This window comes from Manis javanica, chromosome 6, assembly GCF_040802235.1.
Source record: "Manis javanica isolate MJ-LG chromosome 6, MJ_LKY, whole genome shotgun sequence".
NCBI lineage: Eukaryota > Metazoa > Chordata > Mammalia > Pholidota > Manidae > Manis > Manis javanica.
This window is the reverse complement of record NC_133161.1, coordinates 91,939,159-91,966,260: the sequence shown is the minus strand read 5'-3', so window position 1 is coordinate 91,966,260 and position 27,102 is coordinate 91,939,159. Positions and strand designations below refer to the sequence as shown.

General features: G+C 42.8%; 1 protein-coding gene across 18 annotated transcripts in view; it reads left to right on the top strand.

Moving 5' to 3' along the window:
* The first annotated feature begins 17,836 nt into the window (after positions 1 to 17,836).
* Positions 17,837 to 27,102, top strand: part of NRCAM (neuronal cell adhesion molecule) — a 273,084-nt gene continuing 263,818 nt past the window's right edge. For 16 of the 18 annotated variants that reach the window (XM_073239045.1, XM_073239061.1, XM_073239060.1 and 13 more), the window contains exon 1: positions 17,838 to 18,052. The gene's annotated coding sequence lies outside the window, so the exon portion shown is untranslated. Of the gene's footprint in view, positions 18,053 to 27,102 lie in introns of all 18 variants that reach the window. The other 2 variants (XM_073239056.1, XM_073239054.1) reach the window with 1 other exon arrangement.

Genomic DNA, 27,102 nt, shown 5'->3' with positions numbered 1-27,102 from the left:
TTCAATACCACATTTACATTACTGTGTTATTATGGCACAAATGTATTTAAATCTCTAGAAATAGTATTCATTTAGAAAAAGTCAGATCCTGGAGTCTAGATTACATGATATTTTATTATTGCAGGTACTCAGTGAGTTACTGAGTTACATTTTGGCATTTTGCCATACATTATTCTTAACTAAAATGTTCTTGATTTATTTTTGATTAGATATGTTGAATTAGATTAGAGTTGTCTCAATCAGTAAAAAACATGAATTACAGACTGTTTTAGAGAAGAACAGCATGTTAGGTGTTCAATATATATGTTAAATTAAGAATTTAGATATTAGTATGCTTTCCTTGTTTTCATAGTTCTTCATTTTGAACACATAATGATACAAAACATTATGACATAGGTTGAGCAGTTGTGAATTATCAAGTGTAGAAATTCCGAATTTGGATATATTTAAGACAGGAGTCAGTGATAAATTTAGAATATGGCAAAAAAATAATAAACATGAAAGCTAATCTTAGGCTTTGTCAATTTGTGGAAAATGCGTACTTTATTATTTTTCTTTCATCAAGTAACAGGACAAGGAAGGCATGTCTAATAGTAGAAATTGCCATTTGCCTTATTTTTTAGTTATTTCTGAGGCCGCCCTTGTTTTTTCTAGTGTACATTGTTCTGACAACTTCTTGGTCCTTGTGACTGGCAGCCTTTAGCAGATAAACTCTCACTTTGCCCCCTTTATGCCTAACAGTCATGACATTTGAGTGCTTGCTGGGAACCAGAAACTAAGCTAAGCAAGTTATGTGTATGAGCACATTTAATCCTCTCAGTAAGCCCATGGGGTAAATATCATTCTCTCTTTCCCTTTTTTTTTGTTGAACTATAGTTGACATATATTAGTTTCGGGTGTACAACAGTGATTCAATATTTATATACATCATGAAATGTATATAAATTTCATTCAGATGATGAGTGTAGTTACTGTCTGTCACCATACAAAGTTACAAAAGAAAAAGTTGCCCAAGATGTCACAAATACAAAGTGATAGAGCTCAGATGAATCCATTTTCTTAACCACAACTCTGTCCCTTTTTCCTAGAATGTCCTTTCCTGAAATGTTGCAAAATGACTTCAGATCCAGTGAACTAAACTGAATCTGTGAACTCTTGGGTTTAATCAGTGAAGAAGTATAATTCCAACATCAAATTGTATGAATACTCCTTATGCCCTTGTCTGCCACAGAGGTTCTCTGCTGGGAGTGGTGTTACCCATCTCCCTGGAAGGATTTGGAAAGCTGGGAGCATGAGGGGAGATTGTCTGGGGGAGCCATTGGAGTTCAGTACTCCAGGAGTCCAAGATGGGAAATGTTATATAATATACAGGGAACACAGACAGCCACTCATAATGAAGAACTCTACCCTAAAAATCAACGTTACTGCCTTTCAGAAACTATGAGCTGCTTATTTACAGAATGCAAATAATGTTCTTTCACCAGAAATTGAGGATATTCTTTGCCCATAATTAAGATGCATAAACCATCTGTGAAATTCCATTTTGATTCCATCCCAACAAGAATTCTTTTTGCATTCATTGTTCCTTGTCCTTCCTTTTTTTTTTTTTTTTTTTGCCAAGTTTAAGTACAACTGAACTGTTCACTTAATCTCACTTTTTTGGACCAAATTTATGGCAGTTACTCTTTCATGACTAGGAAGTAGGAAGGAGGGAGATCAGATTAAAAAACAGTTTGTTCTGTGTCTGGCAGGAGCTATCCACCATCCAGAAAAGATTCAGAGAGTACAGATGGCCCTGGACTATACTGCGTATGTGCTGGTCCAAGGGTTTGATAAATGTGTCTCTCTTAGAAGTCACACTGATTGCCTTGTTCATTATAACCTTTATTCAGCTGATGCAAATGGACTGAAACTCATCACTATAAGGCATCTAGTATAATGTTGACTTACCTTCACGATAAAAATCTTAATAAAAACATTCCTTGCCTCAATATATATTGTGAGATTTATTTTAGAGATTTCATTCTGATTGAATATGAACAGGTTGCATGGTCCAAAATGGTTGAGAGTCCCAATAATAGGTGTAGCTAACATATATTGCCATTCAGTCTTATGAGATAGGTTCTATTACTTATCCTTATTTTATTCTAGCACTGAGATGATGGTGAGAAAGGTCTTATGTTTCTTGACTGCTGTTAAGTTCAAACTCTGTATCCCTCCCTAAAGAGAAGCAAATAGTGTTTTCATTATCACTGGGAAATTACAGAGCATAGTCTGAACATCGGTGCACAGTAGTCTTCCTTAAATTACATTTCTAAAATAAATACTGTAATATCTTTTCACATATTTTATTCTAGTCTAATCTACATCACATTTAAATGCCTGATTTGTATTAGGCAGTTTTCAAAGATCCAACCAACAAATGTACCCGTCTTATAAGAATAAAATAGCATAGTTACTACTTGGTAGCACTTTTTCTTATGTATCATGTATTACTACTGACAGTGTTTGCAAAAGACAAAGTGATTAACAGCAGTCCGAAAACATCCAATTATCTGAGAAGAAAAGAAAGCTATGCCATCTTACATTAATTATATTACATTACATTCCCAACACACATTGCTCCAAAATAGCATTTAATGTAGCGCTTTAATTAAACTACCCATCAAAAAAGTTTTAAAAGAACGGAATTTAATTTAAAATAATCTATTGACCAAACAATATTAAAAAGAAAAAAAGTTAATCCCCATATGTTCTATGCCAAGATATACAGTTCTTGGAATTCACAGTCTTGCAAAACAGTGTCTTATCTTACATTATGTTTTCTACAGTTGGATCACATTTTTAAAACAATATGTTCTAGTTGCTGTGTTTTTGTGTGTGTGGTAGCATAATAAACAATCTAAGGAATTCTAAAGTCTCTCAAGTTGAAAAAGTTAAATAAAACCAGTGTAACATATCTCTCTCTGCCTTTCAGATTTGCTCTTAAAAACAAGGTGTGTGTTTTTTTTTGTAATACTAGTAGAATTAAGAGCCATTTAAAATCACAGTTTTTTTTCCCTGTGTCTCAATCTTTAAAGCCACATTCTTGTAAGTCACAGGTGCTGTTAATCTGGCTAATTTTGAATAAACACGTCAGGATACAATTAATCCATACACATCTAAACATGCCCTTAGGCATCCCTTTCCTATGTTGAATTATGTGAAAAGTGCCCCATGCTGACACTCAAAAACTGTAGAAGTGATGGAACTTCTCTTAGTATGTAAGGCAAATATTTGTTTATATTTGCATATAGAATATAACATACATGTCTCAAAGGTTTTGGTGAAATTTAGTGTGAATTTTGTGATACAAGCTTATACCATTCTCATTTTTTGAGCATGGGTAAAGTGCTGTATCCTGATCTTAGAGAGACAGTGCCCCACATGTCTACGATAATGTGGGGGGAACATTCAGTCCATTTGCCTCAGCTCCAGCTCATCTCAAGCATAGTCATCAGCTCAAAAAGCTCCACCCCAACTCTTTAATTTTCACAACCAGAGAGCTGATTTTTTTAAAGTATCTGGTATATATTGCAGTCATGAAAATATCTGCAAAAGTCATGATTACAAATTCAAAATGTGTAGATCCAACTATTATGTGTGCTGCTTTATGATGAGAGAAGAAGTCTCATTGGGCAACAAATAATTGAAATAATGTCACTCTCTTTATTTTTATCTAATTACATATTCCCAACACAGCTCAGGACTATCTCACAGCTTTGAGCACCCTGCCAGGCACATTATAAATTCTTAAACATTTTTCTCAAATTAGGCTTCATTGAGTGAGCTTCCTTACACCATTCCAGGGAGATGGGGAAAAGGAAAATGCTTTCAAAAATATTATCTAAAACAGTTTTCTTTTAAAATCTGGAAAGGGGGCTTTTTCCTGTGCTGGTAGGTGGAATCACGGCTGGGATAATTTTCCTCAGGGTGAGTGGGGACCTTCCCAGACATAAAACTTTGCCCAGGTTTCAGAGCCTGTCATTGCCTCTCACCTGGCGCCTGAGGTAAATGTCATCGAAACACGTCATGTCTTCATAGGGATGCGAATACAACACTTCTGGGTATAGTGGAAAGATTTCTTTTGTTTGAAGTGTGAGCTTTTATCCACTGCTTTCTGACCAGTATTTGCTCATTTTAAAACCGTATTTCTGTTCCTCATCATTGCTCCCTAACTTGGGGCCTCCATTTTGTCAGATTGAGTCTTTTTGTTGGGCCACCTTGTTATCCAGATCTTTAAAGATGAACCTTATTTTAGTAAATTTATGGGTGGGGCCTCTGAACCTTCGGTTAACAGTAACTATAGCAATACATTTATATACAACATTTATTTATAGTTGCATCAGCATTTATATACTTTCCAAAAAAGCCTTCACATATAGTTCATTTTATCCTAACAACCGTCCTGTCCTGTGGGTTTGGCAAGGCCAGCATTGTTATCCCACAAGGAATATATGAAACATATAGCACAGAGAAAGCAAGGCTTGCATGACTCACCCTGTTAAATATGATGGCCTGAGCCAGTGGATTCCCAGCCCAGGACTCTTTCCACTGCTTTCCAAATAATAATTGGGGACAGGGGAATTGGATGCAATAAATAGGTTTTAATCATGGTGGTGATATGTATTCTTTCCCAGTATTGCACAAGAATTGTATTTCTGCAAGATTTGCCTGTATTTTTCTAAAACAGGAATTCCTTCATCATAAAGGACATGTGTTAAGTGCCTATTTGTATCATAAGCCTTCCTCTGAATAAGGTTTCAGTGTATTAAAAATTGTCCTTTAAAGATTCTATGAAGATGTGGATGTCAAAATGAAACAAGTACAGTGAGTGATATCCTGTACACTTTGGACATATACAAATGGAACAAGATCAGGTCAATGTTGTCCACTTTTGCATCTAGTTTCTCCAGAGTCCCTGATGGCCCACAAGAGGTGATAGGTTTTGTGTTGAGATGGTCTCTGTCGAAATTCGGGTTCAAACTGAGGCCCTTTAGACAAATTACTTAACCTCTCTGAGAGTTTCCTCCCCTGAGAAATGCAGCATAGTTGTAAGCACTAAGAATAATGTAGGTCAGAATACCTGGAATAGAATAGGCACTCAATAAATAATAGCTGCTCTATTTGTGTTCTAGAAATTAAGATCTTGAGGGAAACTACAGTAAGTTAATAATTTTTACTGAAATATATAGTTCTAAAGTCAAAGTGTGTGTTTCTCAAATACAGTATCATAGATCTAAGTTGTGCAACATTCCTCCCCTTCAGTCCTTGAAAGGATCAAGGAATCATTTGAATATGACATCTTTTTTATTTTTCTGCATTATCTTGTATTGTTCTGTTAAATTGCTACCATATGATGCATTGCTAAAAACATTAATACTAGTATTATACTTTGAAGATATGTTAGGATAAAATATTCTTGTTGCACATGAATTATTGCATTCCATATTATTTGCATAGAAATAATTTTAAACAATTTTCTGTGCCTTTGTCTCTGAAATTGATTTTAAAATAAAGCAAGCATGAACTTAAAAAATGGAGACTTTATACGTTTTATTTATGTCTAAAAGATACTTTAATGTATTCAGCAAATTACACTTCCCTGAGGTTGCAGAAGTTCCTGTGCAAGTCATGCTATTTGGAATGAAACCAGTTGGCTGTGAAGAAACGTATGGTGGGCCTCCCCATTGTTACCTCCTTAAATGCTGACTCATATCCTGAATTTGCACAGACACTACTCCATCAAGAAATGTAGAAGTTGGAGGTACTTCAAGTTTAGTCCAGGTTACATGGCAGGAATTTCGACAGGCAAAGAAGACAGTTTCCAGAGAATATGTTGATTTTTGTTGTCCTGGATCAGGGGATTGAGTCTCTGTCTGAAACTGAGGAAAGGTTTTCTTTGTGCTTGGTGTTCTTAAACTTACTGCTATTGACTAGAGTGTCCTCATTGTGACTCACGCCATGTACTCCCCTTTCCTTAACATACACCATGGTTCCTGAGCCCTATGAGTTGTCTCTGTAGACAATTCATTCATTCATTGAGTGAATATTAAACACCTAATATATGCTAGGCATATTCAAGAAATTATAATAAAACAGTGAGGTAGGGTGGTGAAAACACCAAAGTACCAGACTTTGTGCATCCAAAAAGTGTTTCTAGGCCTTTACGGCATTCTCTTGGGGCAGCTTTGCTGTTCCAACAGTGAGTTTCCCACTTTTTGGGAACTGTATACCTGAGACAGTACATGTGCCCATTTGTGTATGTCCTGTGGTAACCTTATGATTCTAGCTATGTCTTATACACCAATATATCCATTACATTAAGAAATAGATTCATTTAGGATCTCCAATGAAAGGGAATTGCGGGTTGGGGTAAGAATACAATAGGAGGTCCACATATTGTATGTCTAAATATTTAAAAGCAATAAAGTAATGTTCTGTCTTCCTACCTTGACAAATGTACCTTTATAAAGATCTTCCTGCCCACATTGGAATGCAGAATTCTTGGGGTTCTGTGCCAGAATGTGGGGGTGTAGGGAGAAGAGCCCCAGGCCCCAGACCATGGCCCATCCCTGGCTTAGCTATGAACCTTCAAGAGCCTCAAAAATTGTTACGTGAAATGGCTCAAGATGGCGGCGTGAGTAGGATGGCGGAAATCTCCTCCCCAAACCATATATATTTTTGAAAATACAACAAATACAACTATTCCTAAAAGACCAGAGGATACAGTACAACAACCAGGCTACATCTACATCTGTGAGAACTCAACATCTCACGAAGGGGGTAAGATACAAAGCCATGAACCGGCAGGACCCGAGCGCTCCCCAAAACCTAGCTCACCAGCAGGAGGAAAGGAGTCGGGGTGGGGAGGGAGTGGAAGCACAGGACTGCTAAATAACCAGCCCTAATAATTTGCACTGGGAGCACAGAAACACATTGCTTGGCGTGCTGGATATTAGAGAAATGGAAGGGTAGGCTACAAGACAGAGACTGCAAGTGGGTCCCCATAGCCAGCTCCCTGGGACAAGAGAAAAGCATGCGCTTTTTAAGTCTTAAAGGGACAAGGGCTCAACAGCCGAACAAAATTGTTCCGGCACACTCAGCCCAGCAGGCTGGGAATCTTGAAGAACTTTGGGCCCCCTAAACCCTGGGGAATAAAGCAGCCCTGAAGCCCCTCATGGCAATAAGTAGTGCCATTCATTCCCCCTGGCCGGCGCTGCAAGCAGACCAGCTGACCCACCACACCTGCGGAGCCTCCGGAGAATGGCCCTGCCCGCAGCAACCACACAGTCTCCTCCCAGTGAGCAGCTAACTAGGACAGACAGTGGAAGCTGGAGCAAGGTCTGGAAGGCATGAAGGGGGGGCTGTTCTCGCAGGAGAACACACCTGGCGTGGCTGAAACTCCCCACAGTGTGCTAGACTATCCCGAGGGCTGCCACACCCATGGCAGCTGAGGAGATTATCCCAGAGTCTGCTCCCAGTGTGCGGGTAGATGGCACAGGCAGCGGAGAAGGGCAAGGTGACCAACAAGCAGAAAGGGACTTTGTTCTCCAAGCTGACACACGTGCCACCTGCCTGCAACTGCTGCTATTACCATGAAAAGGCAGAAGAATCTGGTCCAGTCAAAAATCACTCAGACAACCCCAGAGAGAGGGTCTGGTGAGATAGATATAACCAATCTTCCTGAAAAAGAATTCAGAATAAAAGTCATAACCATGCTGATGGACCTGCAGAGAAATATGCAAGAGATAAGGGATGAAGTCTGGAGGGAGATAACGGAAATGAAACAATTGATAGACGGGCTTAAAAGCAGACTGGACGAGGTGCAAGAGACTGTTAATGGAATAGAAATCAGAGAACAGGAATACAGAGAAGCTGAGGCAGAGAGAGATAAAAGGATCTCTAGGAATGAAAAAATATTAAAATAACTGTGTGACCAATCCGAACAAAACAATATTCACATTAAAAGGGAACCAGAAGAAGAAGAGAGAGGAAAAAGGACAGAAAGTGTCTTTGAAGAAATAATTGCTGAAAACTTCCCCAAACTGGGGAAGGAAATAGTCTGTCAGACCATGGAAGCCCACAGATCTCCCAACACAAAGGACCCAAAGAGGACAACACCAAGACATATAATAATTAAAATGGCAAAGATCAAAGACAAGGACAGAGTATTAAAGGCAGCCAGAGAAAAAAGATTACCTACAAAGGAAAATCTATCAGGCTATCATCAGACTTCTCAACAGACACCTTACAGGCAAGAAGAGAATGGCATGATATATTTAATGTAATGAAACAGAAGGGCCTTGAACCAAGAATACTATATCCAGCATGATTATCATTTAAATTTGAAGGAGGGATTAAACAATTTCCAGACAAGCAAAAGTTGAGGGAATTTGCCTCCCACAAACAACCTCTACAGGGTATTTTTAAGGGACTGCTCTAGATGGAAGTACTCCTAAGGCTAAATAGATGTCACTAGAGAAAATAAAATCACAGCAAAGAAAGCAGCCCAATCAAATACTAACTAAAGGCAAAAAATAAAATCAACTATCCACAAAAATAGTCAAAGAAAACACAAGAGTACAGAATAAAACACCTAACATATAAAGAATGGAGGAGGAAGAATAAGAAGGGAGTAAAATAAAGAATCATCAGACTGTGTTTATAATAGCATAATAAGAGAGTTAAGTTAGATGGTTAGATAGTAAACAAGTTACCCTTGAACCTTTGGTAACTACGAATCCAAAGCCTGCAATGGCAATAAGTACATATCTATCAATAATCACCCTAAATGTAAATGGACTGAATGCACCAATCAAAAGACACACAGTAATAGAATGGATAAAAAAGCAAGATCCATCTGTATGCTGCTTACAAGAAACTCACCTCAAACCCAAAGATATGCACAGACTAAAAGTCAAGGGATGGAAAAACATACTTCATGCAAACAATAGGAAGAAAAAAGCAGGTGTTGCAGTACTTGTATCAGACAAAATAAACTTCAAAACAAAGAAAATAATAAGAGACAAAGAAGGACATTACATAATGATAAAGGGGTCAGTCCAACAAGAGGATATAACCATTATAAATATATATATGCACCCAACACAGGAGCAACAACATATGTGAAACAAATACTAACAAAATTAAAGGAGGAAATAGAATGCAATGCATTCATTTTAGGAGACTTCAACACACAACTCACTCCAAAGGACAGATCAACCAGACAGAAAATAAGGACACAGAGGTACTGAACAACACACTAGAACAGATGGACCTAACAGACATCTACAGAACTCTACACACAAAAGCAGCAGGATGCACATTCTTCTCAAGTGCACATGGAACATTTTCCAGAATAGACCACATACTAGGCCACCAAAAGAACCTTGGTAAATTCAAAAAGATTGAAATTCTACCAACCAACTTCTCAGATCACAAAGCTATACAACTAGAAATAAATTGTACAAAGAAAACAAAAAGGCTCACAAACACATGGAGGCTTAACAACATGCTCCTAAATAATCAATGGATCAATAACCAAATTAAAATAGTGATCAAGCAATAAATATATGGAGACAAATGACAACAATAGCACAAAGCCCCAACTTCTGTGGGACGCAGCAAAGGCAGTTCTAAGAGGAAAGTATATTGCAATCCAGGCCTATTTAAAGAAGGAAGAACAATCCCAAATGAATAGTCTGAAGTCACAATTATGGGAATTGGAAAAAGAACAAACAAGGCCCAAAGTCAGCAGAAGGAGGGACATAATAAAGATCAGAGAAGAAATAAACAAAATTGAGAAGAATAAAACACTAGAAAAAATCAATGAAACAAGAGCTGGTTCTTTGAGAAAATTAACAAAACAGATAAACCCCTAGCCACACTTATTAAAAGAAAAAAGAGAATCTACACACATAAACAGAATGAAAAATGAGGAAGGAAAAATCACAACAAAGAATTATTAGAGAATACTATGAAAATCTATATGCTGACAAGCTGGAAAACCTTGAAGAAATGGACAACTTCCTAGAAAAATATAACCTTCCAAGACCGACCAAGGAAGAAACAGAAAATCTAAACAGACCAATTACCAGCAATGAAATTGAATTGGTAATCAAAAAACTACCCAAGAATAAAACCCCTGGACCAGATGGATTCACCACTGAATTTTATCAGCCATATAGAGAACACATAATACCCATTCTCCTTAACGTTTTCCAAAAAATGGAAGAGGAGGGAATACTTCCAAACTCATTCTATGAAGACAGCATCACTCTAATACCAAAACCAGGCAAACCCCACCAAAAAAGAAAATTACAGACCAATATCCCCAATGAACATAGATGCAGAAATATTCAACAAAATATTAGCAAACTGATTTCAAAAATATATCAAGAGGATCATACACCACGACCAAGTGGGATTCATTCCAGGGATGCAAGGATGGTACAACATTCGAGAATCCATCAACATCATCCACCGCATCAACAAAAAGATGGACAAAACCACATGATCATCTGCATAGATGCTGAAAAAGCATCCGACACAATTCAACATCCATTCATGATAAAAACTCTCAGCAAAATGGGTATAGAAGGCAAGTTCCTCAACATAATAAAGGCCATATACAATAAACCCACAGCCAACATCATACTTAACAGCGAGAAGCTGAAAGCTTTTCACCTAAGATCAGGAACAAGACAAGGATGCCCATTCTCCCCACTTTTATTCAACATAGTTCTGGAGGTCCTAGCCACAGCAATCAGATAACACAAAGAAATGGATAAAGAAGATGTGGTACATATACACAATGGAATATTATTCAGCCATAAGAAGAAAACAAATTCTACCATTTGCAACAACATGGATGGAGCTAGAGGGTATTATGCTCAGTGAAATAAGCCAGGCTGAAAATGACAAGTATCAAATGATTTCACTCATCTGTGGAGTGTAAGAACAAAGAAAAAAACTAAAGGCACAAAACAGCGCAAGAATGGACTAACAGTTACCAAAAGGAAAGGGACTGGGGAGGATGGGTGGGAAGGGAGGGACAAGGAGGGAAAATAGGCATTATGATTAGCACACATAATTTAGGGGTGAGGCACGGGGAGGGCTGTACAACACAGAGAGGACAAGTAGTGATTCTATAGCATCTTACTACGCTGATAGACAGTGACTGCAGTGTGATATGTGATGGAGACTGGATGATGGGGGGAGTCTAGTAACCATAATGTTGCTCATGTAATTGTAGATTAATGATACAAAAAAAATTTGTTAGGTGTACACCCAACCCGCACATCCAAGTTCTTTCCACACCCCTGCATAAGCCACTTATTAGACTCAACTGGGGTTTTGTTTCTGTGGTTTTCCAGCTATATCAAGATACACTTGGCATATCACATTGTACATTTAAAGTATAGAATGAGATGATTTGATATATGTGTATATTTGAAATGATTACCAAAATAAGGTTACTTAACACATCCATCACTTCACACAGTTACCATTTTTCATCGAAATAGAATTTACATATAACACTATATTTGTAGACATGATCACTGTTGCTCTTCAGCAACAAGAAGACAGGGGGACAAGCAGGACCAGCCTGTTATCCCTGGGGCTGAGCGAGAGGGCAAGTGTCGGCGGCTTGGACACCCTCCCCTGAGATCCGGGGAAAAACAAAACCACACCAAGCCGGGAGATGTGTCGGCCTCAAGGGCGCAGCAAAACTCAGCTTTATTCCATCAGAGGCTTAGTTATATAGGGGAAGATAAGGAAGTAACAGAAACCAATGGGAATTGATTATCTCATCTGTCACTAGGGTCTTTAGGCAGGTTTCGGGTTAGGTGGGGAGGCAGAGTTAGGGCCAAGAGCGCACGCAGGAAGCTAGTTAGGCCAGGAACGCAGAAGTAACAAGGGAGGGTGGAAACCTCCAGTCTGCGGCTGTCACAGGCCTAAAAGAGGCAAAAGGTCCCAGCAGATCACCACAATAAGTCTAATTAACATCCATCACCACAAACTTTTTTCTTCGTCCTTGTGATGAGAACTTTTAAGATCTGTGCTCTTCAGGCCTCCAGTTTTTCCCACCAGCAGAGCAGTCCTCTGTCAGGAGCATGAGGAGGAGGCCTCAAAGCTTGAAATATCAGAAGTGCAATGTTAGTGTCTATTAACCTACCACGTTTTTCCTTCTTGAAAAAAATTCAGGAAAACACCAGTAAGAAAGCCTCTGAGTTAACTATTCCTTTAGACCCCAGAGAGCTCTATCTGAAGCCATATCCTTTCTTCCCTCCACAGTGTGCTCATCTTCACTGTACTTGTTATCTGTTCCCTCTGAAGCCAGATATGAAGGACACATATCATAGTGCCTCCCAGCATCTTTGTTTTCCAGAGCAACAGTTCTCTGTCCCTGATGACCCCCTTTGCAATGGCTGATGGCACATAGCCTGAAATCCATGCAGCAGAATCAGTGTACATTCTTGTAGACAGAAGCTATAGGAACAGATGGAGTTGGCTACAAGGAACATGCTTATTATTGCTGAAAATGTTCCTCTACTTTTCAGCGCGGTTCCCCAAGCATGGGGGTGGATTGAGCCAACAGAAGATCCTAGTGACTCACAAGCCTCCAGAGAAGAAATCCACATATGGCTAACCACTAAGGTCACATTTTCCTCCAATTGCTTGAGCATTACATTCTTCAGATAAGTGTAGGGACCCAGTGTTGCTAAGCACCAGGCAAAGAATGGGTTGCAAAGTTCTGGTTTCTCTGTGACACATGCCCAGCGGCACCAGACAGGCACCCAGAATCCTGTGGTTATGTGACAGGTGGTGGTGAGGAGGGGCATGAGAGAGTGGTTGGTGTTTTGCATCTGTGGGAACCACTGTTTACTGGTCAGGTGATGTATGAAACTGCACATCCTATTATTATTTATATATTATCCATAACTGCACATCCTATTATTATCCCTAGTGGATAATAATCACTCACTGTGAAGCTTCAAGAGGTGAGGCCCACCTGAGACTGTAGCTGGCATCCAGGAAGAGAAAGGAGCAGCTCTGGGTGGGCGCAGTGGCTGGCTGCCCTCCCAGTTGCGCTGTAGGACCAGGTGTAACTCTGGGGTGTGGAATTAGGAGCTGCTGAGGTTAATCTCCAGCAAGTCGGATTAATGTCTCATCTGTTTTCCACAATTTTTCCTTTACCCAGCACTGTAGCTGCATCTTTTAACAACTACCATTTGATCCATTTGCCCCTTTCCTATCCAGAAAATAGGTAGGATTGTGTGGTCAGCTGCAAATTTAGGGTTCTGAAATGCACTTAAACAACTGCATCAGTGATGAATTTAGCAGCTTAGAACTAGAAACGTTGCTCTCAGTTTCTTTGGGTTGAGAAGCCAGGGGCAGATGAGCTGGGTCCTCCAGCTCAGGGTTGCATAAGGCTGCAGGACTGAGTCAGCCTGGGCTGGAGTCATCTTGAGGCTCGACTGGGGAGCAGTCTGCTTCTGAGCTCACTCAGGTGTCCAAGGAAGGATTCATCTCTTCATGGGCTGTTGGACTGAGGACCTCAGCTCCTCACAAACCACTGGCCAGAGGCCTCCCTCAGCTCCCTGCCTTGCGGACCTCTCCTGGGACAGCTGACAATGTGGCAGCTCGCTTCTCTCTGAGCGAGTGAAAGAGCAAGACAGCAAAACGAAATAAGCCAGAGTCTTTCTGTAATCTAGTGGTATCAGACGGGACATCCTGCCACTTTTACCATCTTATGCTCATTAGAAGTGAGTTGCTAGGTCCAGTCTGCACTCAAAGGGAGGGGATTACAGAAGAACATGCCTATCAGGAGGAGGGGACCCCCGGGGGCCATCATGGAGGCTGAGCACCATAATAACTCCGCTTTCTGACCACATTGGGTTATATTGCCCTTTCATATAGAAGGGCCTTAAAAATCACTGAATTCACCACATTCTGTCAGACAATCAACCGTGTTGCCCAGCCATAGATAGTAAGATGATGACCCTGATATAAGCCGCTCCAGCCAACAACCTTGTTATACTACAACAGGACATCAGTGTCCCACCCTTTCTTACCTATAGTTCATCCAGCTTTCATCTAAGGTTTACTACGGAGTCAAAGAAATGCTCTGTTACCACCAGAATCATAGAATGACAGAGTTAAAGAATTTTTGCTCACCTAGCCCAAGTTCATTCACAGTGTGGAAACAGACTGAGAGAGAGAACTTGCTTAAGAACACTGCTCCGCACTGGGGTGGCTGGGTGACCTTCACGTTAGGTTTAGTGACCTTCCCATTAACTTTGGCGACCTCCACACTGGTTGCCAGTTACACTGCTTCCTCTGGGAGACCTCAAGCATGGATGGGGATTAAGAAAACTAGGATGGAAAATAGGTGAGGGGAGAAATAAGTGTGGAAGAGTAAAAGAGGAGAGGGAGAACTCCAAAAGAGAGAAACAAGACTGCAAAAGAAAGAGGAGGCAAGGAGAAAAGCTAAACTCAAATTCATGGCAGGCGCCACTGGGAGGCTCCGTGACTGATGTAGCTGCTTCACTGCATGACATTGTGATGTATGGATCGAAACCACCTATTAGCTTACTGCCAGTGGTTAAGACTGTGGACTGTGGAGCCTGAACCCCAGCACTGCCTCTAGCTGTGTGACCTCTGCAAGTCACTGCACTTTCCTCATTTTCTAAAATGGGGGTGAAGTTGTACGTACCTCATGGGATGGCTGTGGGATGAAATGAGTTAATAAATGTAAAATAGTGCCAGGCACATGGAAAGTGTTATTTTGTTCAGGTGGTGGGGAAACGCTTATGTTATTCTCTACCCTCACCTGGGTTTGAGGGTGGAGTGATGTTTGGGGTAGAGGACAGTGTAAGGCTTAGGGATGGGATGACGGGTAGCAGTTAGAGTAAAGAGGTGTGTTGTGCATGTCACTGGCAAGGCACGGGCCCACCAGAGTGCCTCATGCATCTCGAGGCCAATCAAGTGGATATTCCTTTTGCCCACTCAGGCAACCTTCTGATCCTGTTTCAGATCGTTCCTCCTCCCCTCTTGCTCCCTTGATTTCAGCTCCTCCTGCTGCAGCTGACGTCTTCCCCCTGTCGCTCCTCCTCCCAGGAGACTAACCCCCAGCAGTGGGGAGCTGCAATGCACTTGAAGTAATAAGATGGACATTAAAACTATATAATAATTCCAGATTATTACCAGTATTATGTAGTATCAAAATTACTTAATTTTAATTACTGGTGCTGTCCCTTGGGTCACATTTCCTCCAGAGCTGTTTTCTTCTTCCATCTGTGTTCTTTTTATTCAAGTATGTATTCATTTGAAAAATATCTGGTCAAACAATTGCCCACTATACTAGAATTTGCTGAGTGACTAATATGTCCTCCACATTATGTGGTGGTTTAAACTGGCCCTTACAGTAGCCCTGCGTAGTAAGTGTTGCTGTTCTGCCTGTAGAAACAAGGAACATTATACCTGGAGAAGTCGTCACTTGCCTGAGATACCTCCATGGACGCATTCCTTTGACAACCCCTGAAGACATCCATCTGTGTTCTAGGCCACCCTGAAGGCATCAGGACTGATCTGGACTCACCGGGGTAGCACAGTGTCTCCTTCAGTTGGGGTTCACGCACCACGGCTGGGCCTGATGAGAAAGAATTCCAAGCAGCAGCTGGAGTTGTTTAAGGATGGTCTCTATAAGGTGTGACACCTGGGACCCAGGCAGTGCTGTTTCAGTGTTCAGGGGACAGGGTGTTACCCAGGACCAGGCCAGGAACTGCGGAGAGCAGAGTGCCATCTTCCACCAGACAGATTTGCCATGGGGGACACCTGGGAAGGCATGTCAGTGGGAAATCCGTCACACAGTGGCTGGGGGCTCCAGGGCACAGGGCAGAAGGACATGCAGGACCACCCTGGACTCTCAGCAATTACTGGTGAGGAGGGCATCGAGGGGTCTAAAGTCCTTTACACAGGTGGGAGTGAGGAGGCTCTGAGAGTTGAATTATTTTGATTTATCCGTGGCTCCACTTATGTTTGTGGGAAATGAGGTGACATGAAAGTAAGACAGACTGTCCTCAAATAAATGAAATTTGTGGGGTCAGACATGCAAACATAATGTGACAAGTATGAGTACAATAAACAGGAACTCAGGAAAGACTTCACAGAGGAGATGATAATTGAGCAAGGCTCTGAAGGATGAACAAGTTTGCCTGATGAAAAAAAGATGGAGGAATATTCTAGAAAGTAGAGATCTCACACTGAGAGGCTTAGAGTTATGAAATGTCCTTTTGCTGGAGGATGGAGCACTAAGTTAGGGGGCACATTGCGAAGGAGCATGACAGGCAATATGGAATTTATTTTGTAGGCAACAGAGAACCAGCCATCTTTTAAGTACAGGTATCATGGAGTCACATTTATATTTATATGTTTTTTTAGAAAGGTAATTCAGAGGGAAATTTGGATAATGAATTGAAGGGGGGAGAGGCACCCCGGTGATGGGGTAAAGACTAGGGTCAGAAGAGTGATAGAACCGAGGGGATAACTTGTTCAAAGACCCAGGAGCCAGAGATGGTAGACTGTTTCAGGATCTGTGGTTTCAGGGACAGGAGGGTCTATGTGGTGGGAGCATATTGGGCATCGCAAGGAGAAGAGTGTGGCAGCAGCAGCTGAATGAAAAAAGTTTGCTCTCTTGCATGCGTGGTGCTGTGCATTGATGGGGCAAGTTCAACCTCAAGTTAGAGCAGAGGTGTTAGGGCTGGAAGGATGACCCTGTGCCTTTTTTACTTCTGAATCACCTGCCTAGCACTGGGGCCTGGAGCCTGGGGGTGGGGAGAAGGGACAACAGGGTTCCACAAATGTTTTCTTGAATTGAACTGGAGGATTGAAGGAAACAAGGCTAGGGCCAAGTGAGAGCTGGAACCTGCACTAAATGAGCAGACGGTCAAGTGCGGTGATAACTAGCGTTGGGAGGCAGCTCTGGGAGTCAGACTGCAGAGTGCCGCAGATGACCCAGGATCTTGAGTGCCCTGCTAAGGATCTCAGACACCATCTAGCACGCAGTGAAGAGGGTCTCTGGAGCTGAACTATGCAACCCACAGGGTGTTTGCTAAAATACTACACATTTAGAAAAGCTTAACTCTTTTTACTTTTACATTGCAAATAACTCTCCATAATGCTCCCAAATCTGAAAATAAACAAATTTGCCCGAATGCGTTCCATGGGGCCCAGAAGAACCGATTTCCACCGCAAACTGAAAGCATCTACCTTAGGCTGAATGCACCCTTTTTGGGGGTTGTTTGGAAAGAATGGTTGTAAAAAGAGAAACAGAACAAAAAGACAGCAATCTCATCCATCCAACTAGTGAGTTTCGAAGAAATTAAGTGCCTTAAAAGAAAGAAAAAAAGACCACAGACCTCGCACAGAAACATAAACCCATGAGAGTGGCATTTGAAACCACCCATTTTCTGGAACATCTTCTGTAGCCAAATCCCAACCACCGTAGTCCCCGGCACGCTCCCGCCCTCCTCGCCTACCCCCAACCCCACAACCCCCGCCGAACACGCTCGCAGGATGACGTTGGTTGACGGTAGCGCGGCAGCCCAGGTGAGGGGCCACCCAGTCCCCCGGGGCGCGGGCGGCCGGAGCCCAGTGGCTGTCGCCGCTGCAGAGAGGGGAGGGGCTCGGCCGGGAGCAAAGGGGCGGAGGCGGGAGCAGTGCGGGTGGCGGGCGGGGTCGGTCGGAGCGAGAGCCGGAGGAGCCGGAGCAGGACGCAGGCGGGGGGCGGAGGGGCGGGAGCGGCGGAGGCGCGCCGACGCTGGGCCAGCACTGCTTCGCCCGGGGCGCGGGCGGACGCGCGCCGCAGTCGGAGCCTCAGACGCGCGGGCGCAGAGGACAGCGCGCAGCTGCCAGAGGCTACAGCTCGGTCCAGAGCCGGCGACATCTGCGCTGCAGGGTCCTGGGCAGCCGCGCCGGGGCTGAGTGGTGGGCGCGGCGTCACAACGTGAGTAGCTCCTAGCGCGTCTGCTGGTGGTACTCGGTCCTGCTCGGGGGGACGACTGGAGCGGAGGAGGCGCGGGGGCTGCTGTGTTGTCACCGGGACAGCAGCGTGGCAGCGCCCCGCCAGCCCTCTCTGCGGCAGCCGGACCTTGTCGCCAACTCCCCTCTTCCTTTCAGGTCCCCGACACCGCTGAGGGCGCCGAGCGGGAGGAGGGAGAACGGGCAGCCGAGGGAGGGAACAGCTGAAGCAGCCCCAGGCTGGCCCGGGCGGGCACCCTTCACCCCCTCCGGTCTGCGGCCAAGTTCTGCACCCGCGCCCCCGTCTCCCGCTTTCCGGAAAGCCCTGCCCGGAGGTCCCTCTGTGGGCAGTGGGGCCTGGAGAGGCTTCTGGGGCAGGAGCCGCGGCTCCCGGCGTGGACACCGAGGCGCGGGGTGTCACGCCGCGGGGCTGGCGGGGCCGGGAGCGCAGGTGCGGGCCGGCGCGAGGGCGTGAGCGCGTTGCGCTCCCCACGGACCCAGCTGGGCGTGGGCTTTGTTCGGCTGGGCTCACACCTGAGCCCCTCGCCCGAGTTCAGCTGAGACAGAACCGACCTCCACTCTGTGCGCCCTGGAGAGAACTCGGGAATCAAGGGGGGACGGAGTGCCCCCGAAGGTGGCAGGGTGGGGGCTTTTCCGGGGGCTTTGTGGGCCCTACAGGTGCGGGTGCTGAAGGTCTCGGCGCCCCGCCCAGCCTCCGGGGGCTGGGACTTGTTGGGCCGGCACGCCGGCGCTTGGGGCTGCCGCATAGGAGCCCCTTCCCAGCCCAGGCTCCCGGCGGTGGGATCCGGCAGCAGCGCAGCCCCGGGATGCCGTGTGAGCCGGGAGTGACTGCCAGCTCCGCAGCATCCATCTCGCGGCGAGCGCCATCTGCGCCGCGCGCCACCCCCGACCCCTCCGCGCCCCGCGGTGAGCGCCGCAGCCTGCTGGCCTCGCGTTCGCCGGCTCAGCCGGTCCCGACCCGCATCTGCCCGCACAGACGGGGAGCGGGGGTGCGGCGGTCGGGTGCGCTGGGAAATCGTCTCCCGGAGCGGTGGACTCTGGGCAGCAGGAGCCGCCGGAGAGTGCCTGGGGGCTGGCAGGCAGGCCGCTTCCCTTCCCTCCCTTCCCGCCGGGGTCCCCTCATCTGCCACCTCCGCAGGTTCGGGGGCCGCCCCGCGCATCGGCCGGCGCAGAAGAGGGCGCGAACAGCGGCGTCTCTTTCCCACCCCGCTTCTCTACGGCCTTTTTTTTTTTTCCGCCAGCGGCTCCAGCCGTAGGCGGCATCAGGGCGGAGCTATTTGTACTAAGAGGGAAACGTTCGTTTCCTTCCCGGTCTCGCATGTTTAACGCGCAGAGGTGCGGATCTGAGGGCCAGGGCCCAGTCTTGCTCGAGACTCTTGCAAGAAGAGGTGGGAGCGAGTGTAATGGGGCAGGAGGCATTCGTTCTGCACCAGGAGCTCCCCCTGGGGCTCTCCTGGGAAGGAGCGAGGTAGCCCCCGAATACAAAACTACGGAGGCTGGGCTGCTTTATGCTGTAGTTCACGAGTAAATGAGTAGTACTCACATGGATTTAGACTATCGCATACTTCCTACTTTAATGGTAATGATAGTCAAGATTTTTTCAGAGCTTCGTATGTACAACACGCTGTGCATGTTAGTTACGTGTATCATCTCATTTAATTCCACAACAACTCCATTTTTAAAATTAGGAGACGGAGGCATAGAGAGGTCAAGTAACTTTCCCAGGGCCACATAGAAAATGGGAGAGCAAGTACTAGCTTATTGCCCCTCCACTTCACTATCCAAGACTGAAAATGGCCATTTTGGAGGTTTATCTTTAGTTTAGGTGAAGCCTAAAACTACGAATGTTCAAAATCAGGAATATGTTACAAGACCACTGAATTCTGACCCCTGCAGACCTCACAGTAGCAGGCGACATTGTAAATCAGTGAATTGTATTGTGGAATAGCCTTTTATTGGCCTGCACTGCCCTTGAATGCCTTTACATGTTCCGTTATTCCTGTTAGCTTTTAAGTCTGCGGCTGTTAACTTACAATTCGACCAGTTACAGTTACTGGACTGTTCTTAGTGACCAGACCCCGCTGTGATTACTGAGAAGCCAAGAGGTTCCTGGCACATGACAAGTTTTGAGAATTCTTTTATTTTTAAAGATAGGATGAATGTTTCCATTTAGTAAACGTTTCTGTTTCAAGCTCCCAGAACCTGAATTTCCTCTGTATACTCTTTTGACTGCCGAAGATTTACTCCTCATATTGGAGGTTGAATTTGAATAGGACCCTAGTATAAAATCTTAGGAAAGCATTCCATATCCTAAATATGTAATACTGTGTGGTGTATTTACAAACATGCTCCCTATTAACAAGTAGAAGGAAGAATTTGAACAGAAGTGAAACCAGCTATTCCTGGAATAGCTTTTAGAATGATTATAATTGACCAATTGGAAAAATGAATTCATTTTGCATTCTTAATCCTCCTACTGACTCACCGTCTTCTTTTCATCCTGCTTTCTTCTTTGTTCCAGGAAAGTCACTAAACATTTCACAGAACCCAGGAATTTTAGACCTGTAAGAGGATACTGTATCTAATAACACTTTGGGTTTCAAAATGGGTACAATGGGCTCAGAGAGCTCAGCACACCCTCTGATGCAGGGCAGTGAGGAGATCTTTGGCTCTAGACCAGTGTGCCCTTACACGATGTCATTTTTGTTATCGCATTAGTGACAGTAAATGAAAACAAGTCATCTTTAGAAATGGTACTTCCAGTGAGGCCAGTGTGACAACAAGAGTTGGGTGTAAGTGCTGGAGAAGTGTACTGAGAATGTATATACCTGGGCTGGAGAACTGATTCCTTAAGAATCATTTCAAATAATGTTTTCATGTAGGTGTAGTTTTCCTTGTGTAATCGGTTAATAAAAATAGAATCTGCAAATATGATATTGTGTATATACAAAAGAGCTATTTAATGGAACCCCACAGGAAGCTTTTCTGGTAGAGATACTTTCATTCATTCATAAAAGTCACTGAGTGCAGTGACCTATTGTTCTAGGGACTGGAATACAGTGGTGGGCAAAACAGTGCCTGCCCTCAGAGAGATTAATTCTAATTTTGTCATCTATGACTACATACTTCCATATGCACACATTCTTTTTTCACATATCATAAACATACTACATGTTGGTGAACTCAGATACACCGAACGCACTGATGTAACCAGTGTTCACATCGAGGAACAGAACACGATGAGCAGCTGAGAAAGCCCTCTGGTGGCTCCTCCCAGTCATTACTTACCCACAGTAGGCACTGAGACGCCCAGGCTTTTTTCCTGATATTCTCACCATGAAATCAGAAGGTCTTTGTCTTGGGCACTGCGGACTGCGTGAGGCAAAATAGCATTGCCTCAGTGGCTTACAGAACAGGTTAATTTTCTTAAAGTTCTGGAGTCTGGAAGTCTGAGGTCGGGGTCCCAGTGTGTTAGGGTTCTGGTGAGGTCTCTCTTCCTGGCTTGCAGGCACTGTGTGCTCCCCATGTGCTTTTATGTCCTTTCCTCTGGTCATGCATGTAGAGAGATCTCTCTCTCTCTTTCTCCCCATCTTCTTAAAAGGCCACTGATCCTATTGGCTTAGGGCCCTACCCTTATTATCTCATTTAACCTTCATTACCTCCTCAGAGCCTTATCTCCAAATACAGTCACAGTGGGGGTTAAGGTTTCAACACAAGAATTTCAGGGGGGACACATTTCAGCCCACAGCGGCCTTGACTGGCTGCCTCTGTCAGCATCTTTGGCATCTCATCCCATTTCCAAAGAACAGCTCCCACTGGAGAAGCATGGTGACTAAACCAAGGTTCCCTGGAATACAGAGCTCCGTAAGTATTGCTCTCCAGGAAGCTCTGTATGTTTGTACCCAAAGGCCACTTTAGGTCAGCCTTCAACCACTGTGATGATTGGTGAGCAGGAAGTGTTTGAAAATTACAAAACATGTGTATTGCTCTTTCCCTTTAGGATTCCTGAAGCCACCAGAAACCTTCTTCCCAGGGCATGGCAGAGAGGAGATGAGATGCTAGGCACAAGAATCCAGCAGCTTATTCTGTTTAACCCTCTGTCCACACAGGCAAATGAAAAGCCCCTTTAGTTTCAAAGAGTCTTCATTGACATTAGATATTAAAGTTTCTACAGGTAGCAAAATGTGCCAAAATGAACTGCTGAATATTTATTTTCCCTCTCAAAATGTGAGAGGACACCATGAGGAAAATACGTGAATGGTTCTGCCTCCAGTTTTAATAACTATAAATTTTTCAGTATCAGGTGGTTTTAAAATAGGGGAGAAAAATGCAGTATATGTGTAGAAAATGTGCTGTTTTTGGCAAGTTACTTTTTCATTGTAGTAAAGTATATATCACCTAAAATTTACCATTTTAACCACTTTTAGTTATATAGTTTAGTGACAATGACTACTCCACATTGTTGTGCAGTCGTCACCGCTGCCCATCTCCAGGACTTTTCTCTTCTCCTCAAACTGAAACTCTATACGGATTAAACAGTAACTCCCAATACCCCTCCCTCCCACCCCACCCCCACCAGCTCCTGGCAAGGATCACTCTACTTTCTGTCTGAATGAATTTAACCATCCCTGAGGACCTCGTATGGGTGGAATCATGCAGTATCTGCCCTTTTGTAACAGGCTGATCTCACTGAGCATAATGCCTTCAAGGCTCATCCATGTGCCAGAATGTCCTTCCTTTGAAAGCTGAGTAATATTACAGTGCATGTACCCACCACTATTTTAAATTCATACATCTGTCAATGGACAGTTGGGACTGCTTCCAGTTTTTGGGTAGTGTGAATAATGCTGCTATGAACATGGGTGTACAAACTCTTTTTAAGTCTTTGCTTTCAACTTTTTTGGGTATATACCCAGAAATGGGATTGCTAGATCATGTGCTAACTCTATTTTAATTTTTTAAATGATCCACCATGCTATTTCCCACAGCAGCTGTACCATTTTGCATTCCCACCAACAGTGCATGAGGGTTCTGGTTTCCCCACATCTTCACCATTTATTTTCTGTTTTTTTGATAATAGACATACTAATGGGTATAAAGACCTATAGCTCTTATTTTTTAAAGTTATACACCAATATACTATGTATTATGAGCAAGTCATTCACAATACTAACTTACAGCTTTAACTTTTATTAATAAGGAGATCTATGGTTTCTAACAAGCGTATGTTGACCCTGTACTTCGTTCAAAGCATAAAATAGATGTTGTGGAGCATATGTGTCATAGTCCAGGATAAGCAAGCATTGGTGACATATGTTCATGTTATATTTTTTAATGTTGAATTAAATTATGTAGTGCACATGTGCTAAATGATTTTGTCTGAGGCTAGATTAGATATTAGCATGCTTTTATTTTACTGAAAAAAAAAATGACACCACTATTTTAACCCAGATCAAGAGCAAATTTGCCTCCTATCTGGAAATAGGAATATCCTATGCTGAATGTTTTAGGGATGTGCTGGAGTTGTAAATTACAGGTCTGCACTGGGCATTTCTCCCCACCATTGAATCTTCAAAGATGACAGCATAAACCCTCACTACCCAATTATAATTGCTTAGCTGAGCTAATAAAAAAGATGTGGTGTCAACTTAATTGACCTACTTTACTGGCCTACAAGATTGGAATTTCAAATTAGAAAAAGGTAATTTTTAAAAGTCTGATGGAGGTCTTCCCTCAGTAACTAAAATACTAGGGAATGTAAGAAATCCCGGAGGTAAAGGGAACAAATTTACAAATACTAGTGCTCATCTACTGCACATTCTGTCCAAATGGCTTATGCACGTGAAAAACAGGAATGACAAATCTTGTCTTAATGTGTTCTTTGATTTCCTTCCATATTGCCCTGTACTAAACCATTGTTTATTCACATGAAATTGAAAATGGCAGTAACTATCTGGTGGGAATGATCCTATTTAAAATTCCTATTATTAACTGATGATAGGATGGTCTGGAGAGAATATTTTGCATGTGTATATATTTGTATGTATATTTCAAGGATATGATGTGCATGGTGTATTGGTCTGAAACCCACTGTAACCAGGAAAATATATTCCCAAGGCAATCTGAGAATCCTGTAGGAGGTCTTCTACTGTGTAATATGCAATGAATTTGATTTATCTTTCTCAAGTGGGCTGAGAGCATTCAAAAAATTCAGTATATGTATTCAGTATGTAGTGATCTTTTCTCTAAATTTCAACTTTAAAGCTGATTTCATGCCACTTTCAGATGCCCTTGGCATTTGAATGGTATGATTTACCACATACATTTTTGACAGGCATTTCAAATGCCTGCTAAACACCATGAACAGACTCTAAAGGGAAAAAGGGAAAGGGAAAGTACTAGTCTTGCACTAATTATGCCTTAAGGTAAAAGAAAGGACTGTGGAAAGAGTTTCATCCTGGAGTTTTTGGTCTTTGAGGAAGGATGGCTTGCGAGCCGCTCTGCTGCTGCCTTCCAAAGCCTGGTGCGGCTTTTCAGGCCCTCACCTCAATAGAGAGCTGAAAGGACAGAAGCAAACAAAGGAGCCCTGTTTTGCCTGCCCCACTTGCTGGGCTGTTGTCTTGGCCCTTTTCAGGGAAGGGGTGGGGGGAGCTGGGTCAAAGTTGAAGAACACTGAAAAGGAATTCAAGCTTCATGTCGAAATTTGAATTATAGCTTCAGTTTGAGTGCCGAGTAGATTAGTTTGAATTGGAATTTCTGAATCTGTGGAAGCTTAAGTGACAGATGGTGTTGGAACAGCGAACATAGAGCTGGACGGCGGACCCGAAAAGTTGAGTGCCCAAGCGAGGCCCTTGGTAAACATCTAGTTAAGTGACAAAAGTTTTAAAACTGTAGGAAGTACAGCTTGATGCTGTACGCCCGCCCTCAGACATTGGGCTGTGTGAATGACGGGGAGGCCCCTGCGTCTGGCATACACTCCGGTGCTCTTGTGCCCCTCATTGCCTTGCAAATATTCTGACTGTTCCGTGGCTTCCCCTCTAGTATGTAGTTGAATAAACACAAAAAGGCCCAATCAGCTTCCCGTGTAAAATCTCATTACCGTTTTGGTATTATTGACCACAGATTGTTTTGATATATGACAAGATAGATCTGTCCTAAATATTGACTAGCCAGTGCTTTTTCCTATATAAGTGTATTTACGAGGAGTGATTTCACCTTTCTGCTGGTAGTGGCAGTCCATCCCTGTTACATTTGCTACTGAAGTTTGTAATCTGGCACACATTTCCCCATTCACCTTGGTAGGCAGCATCTGATGTAAAACATTTTAGAAGGAGAATTTGGCTCTGTGTGTAACTAGAATAATGAAACAGCTACTTGGGAGGTCGAGGTTAGTCCAATGTAAGTGGAATAAAAAATAATAAAGTAATTTGAAACACTTCCTGGGGTCCCATAAAACTACAGTTGGGAAAATGTTGCTTTGGTGTCTTTGACTATTTAAATGACTTAATTACTTTGTTCTCATGCTAGTAGCATGATGGCTAAAAGCCATCTTTTAATATACATTTAACACATTCAGATGAATATTTCTACTTATAGGGAAGTAACACTGACATGGTAATAATATGAACAAAACAGTAAAGTAGGAATTCAGAGATAATACTAAACATAAAAGCAAGTTTACTTTAGAATTGGTCATATTAACTGACATGTTGTGTGTCTCGCAAATTTTAAGGTAACTTACATTTTTTTATTTTTATTTATTTATTTTTTAACTTACATTTTAATAGTTGGAATAAGGTTCTTAAAATTCCACAGCCGTGTATATGTTTCTAGTAACAGTTGCCTTGATGCCAAATTATAGCAGAAGGTGAAATATATCAAGACCTTATTGCTGTCCTAGAACTATGAGGGGACCCATTAAACAGCAGGCAGGGAGTTCACGGTTAGATTCATTTGCTGGGACTGGAATGAGAGAGTAGTGATCAGGGTGTGTGAAGGATTCAGGTGGAGAGAAGGCTCAGGTGGGCATTTAGAATTGTGGCATCCTGGAGAAGGCATCTCACGGCAGAAGGAGTGAGAGAAATTTTCAATAATGAGGACAGCATAAAAAATATAACACTGTAGAGATAATAACTTAAGAATCTGAAAGAAATCTTCTTTTGGGAGGAGAATTAAAATGTTTGTGGTGATTGCCTGGCTAACAGAGGACAGTCTTCATTTAGTAGCAGCCAATACTAAACACTTTAAAGAGCTTTTATTGTGGTCCCTTATGTCGTTGAAGTAACTTGACATCATAAAATAGAAATAACTCATAAATCACTGAAAAAATGAAATGTAATAATACATTTACATCTAAAAGAAATTGAGAGGAGTTTACTAAGAGTCAAAAGCTAAACTTAAGCACAGCACAGTTAAATTCCTAGGCAGATCATCTCTCCTACCCAGTTATTTTGTTCTTTTATATACAGACGGCCCCAACTTGAGAAAGTTGGATACAGCAATATCTCAGAGATTTCACAGTTTTGCTTCCAGACCTCTGAAATAAAGTGAACAAATGAGTTTTTTGGTTTCCCGGGGCCTATAAAAATTATGTTTGTATTCTACTGTAAAGTGTGCAATAGCATTGTCTACAAAAAGTACATACCTTAATTAAAAAATACATCATTGCTAAAAAGTGCTAACCGTCACCTGAGCTTTCAGCTACTCATAGTCGCTGATCACAGATCACCATAACAAATATAATAATGCAAAAGCTTGAAATATTGTTAAAATGATCAAAATGTGACTGACGTTGAGATGCAGAGTGAGCAAATGCTATTGGAAAATGGCACTGATAGAATTTCTATCTATCCAAAGACAGAAAGGTTGCCACAAACCTTCAATTTGTTAAAAAAACAAAACAAAACAAGCTCAATAAAGTTAAATGCAATGAAACGAGGCATGCCTGAATATGAATATGTGATCTGGCCAAACACATTTGGGGTGATACTTCATGTTAAACAGGATTCTTTGCTT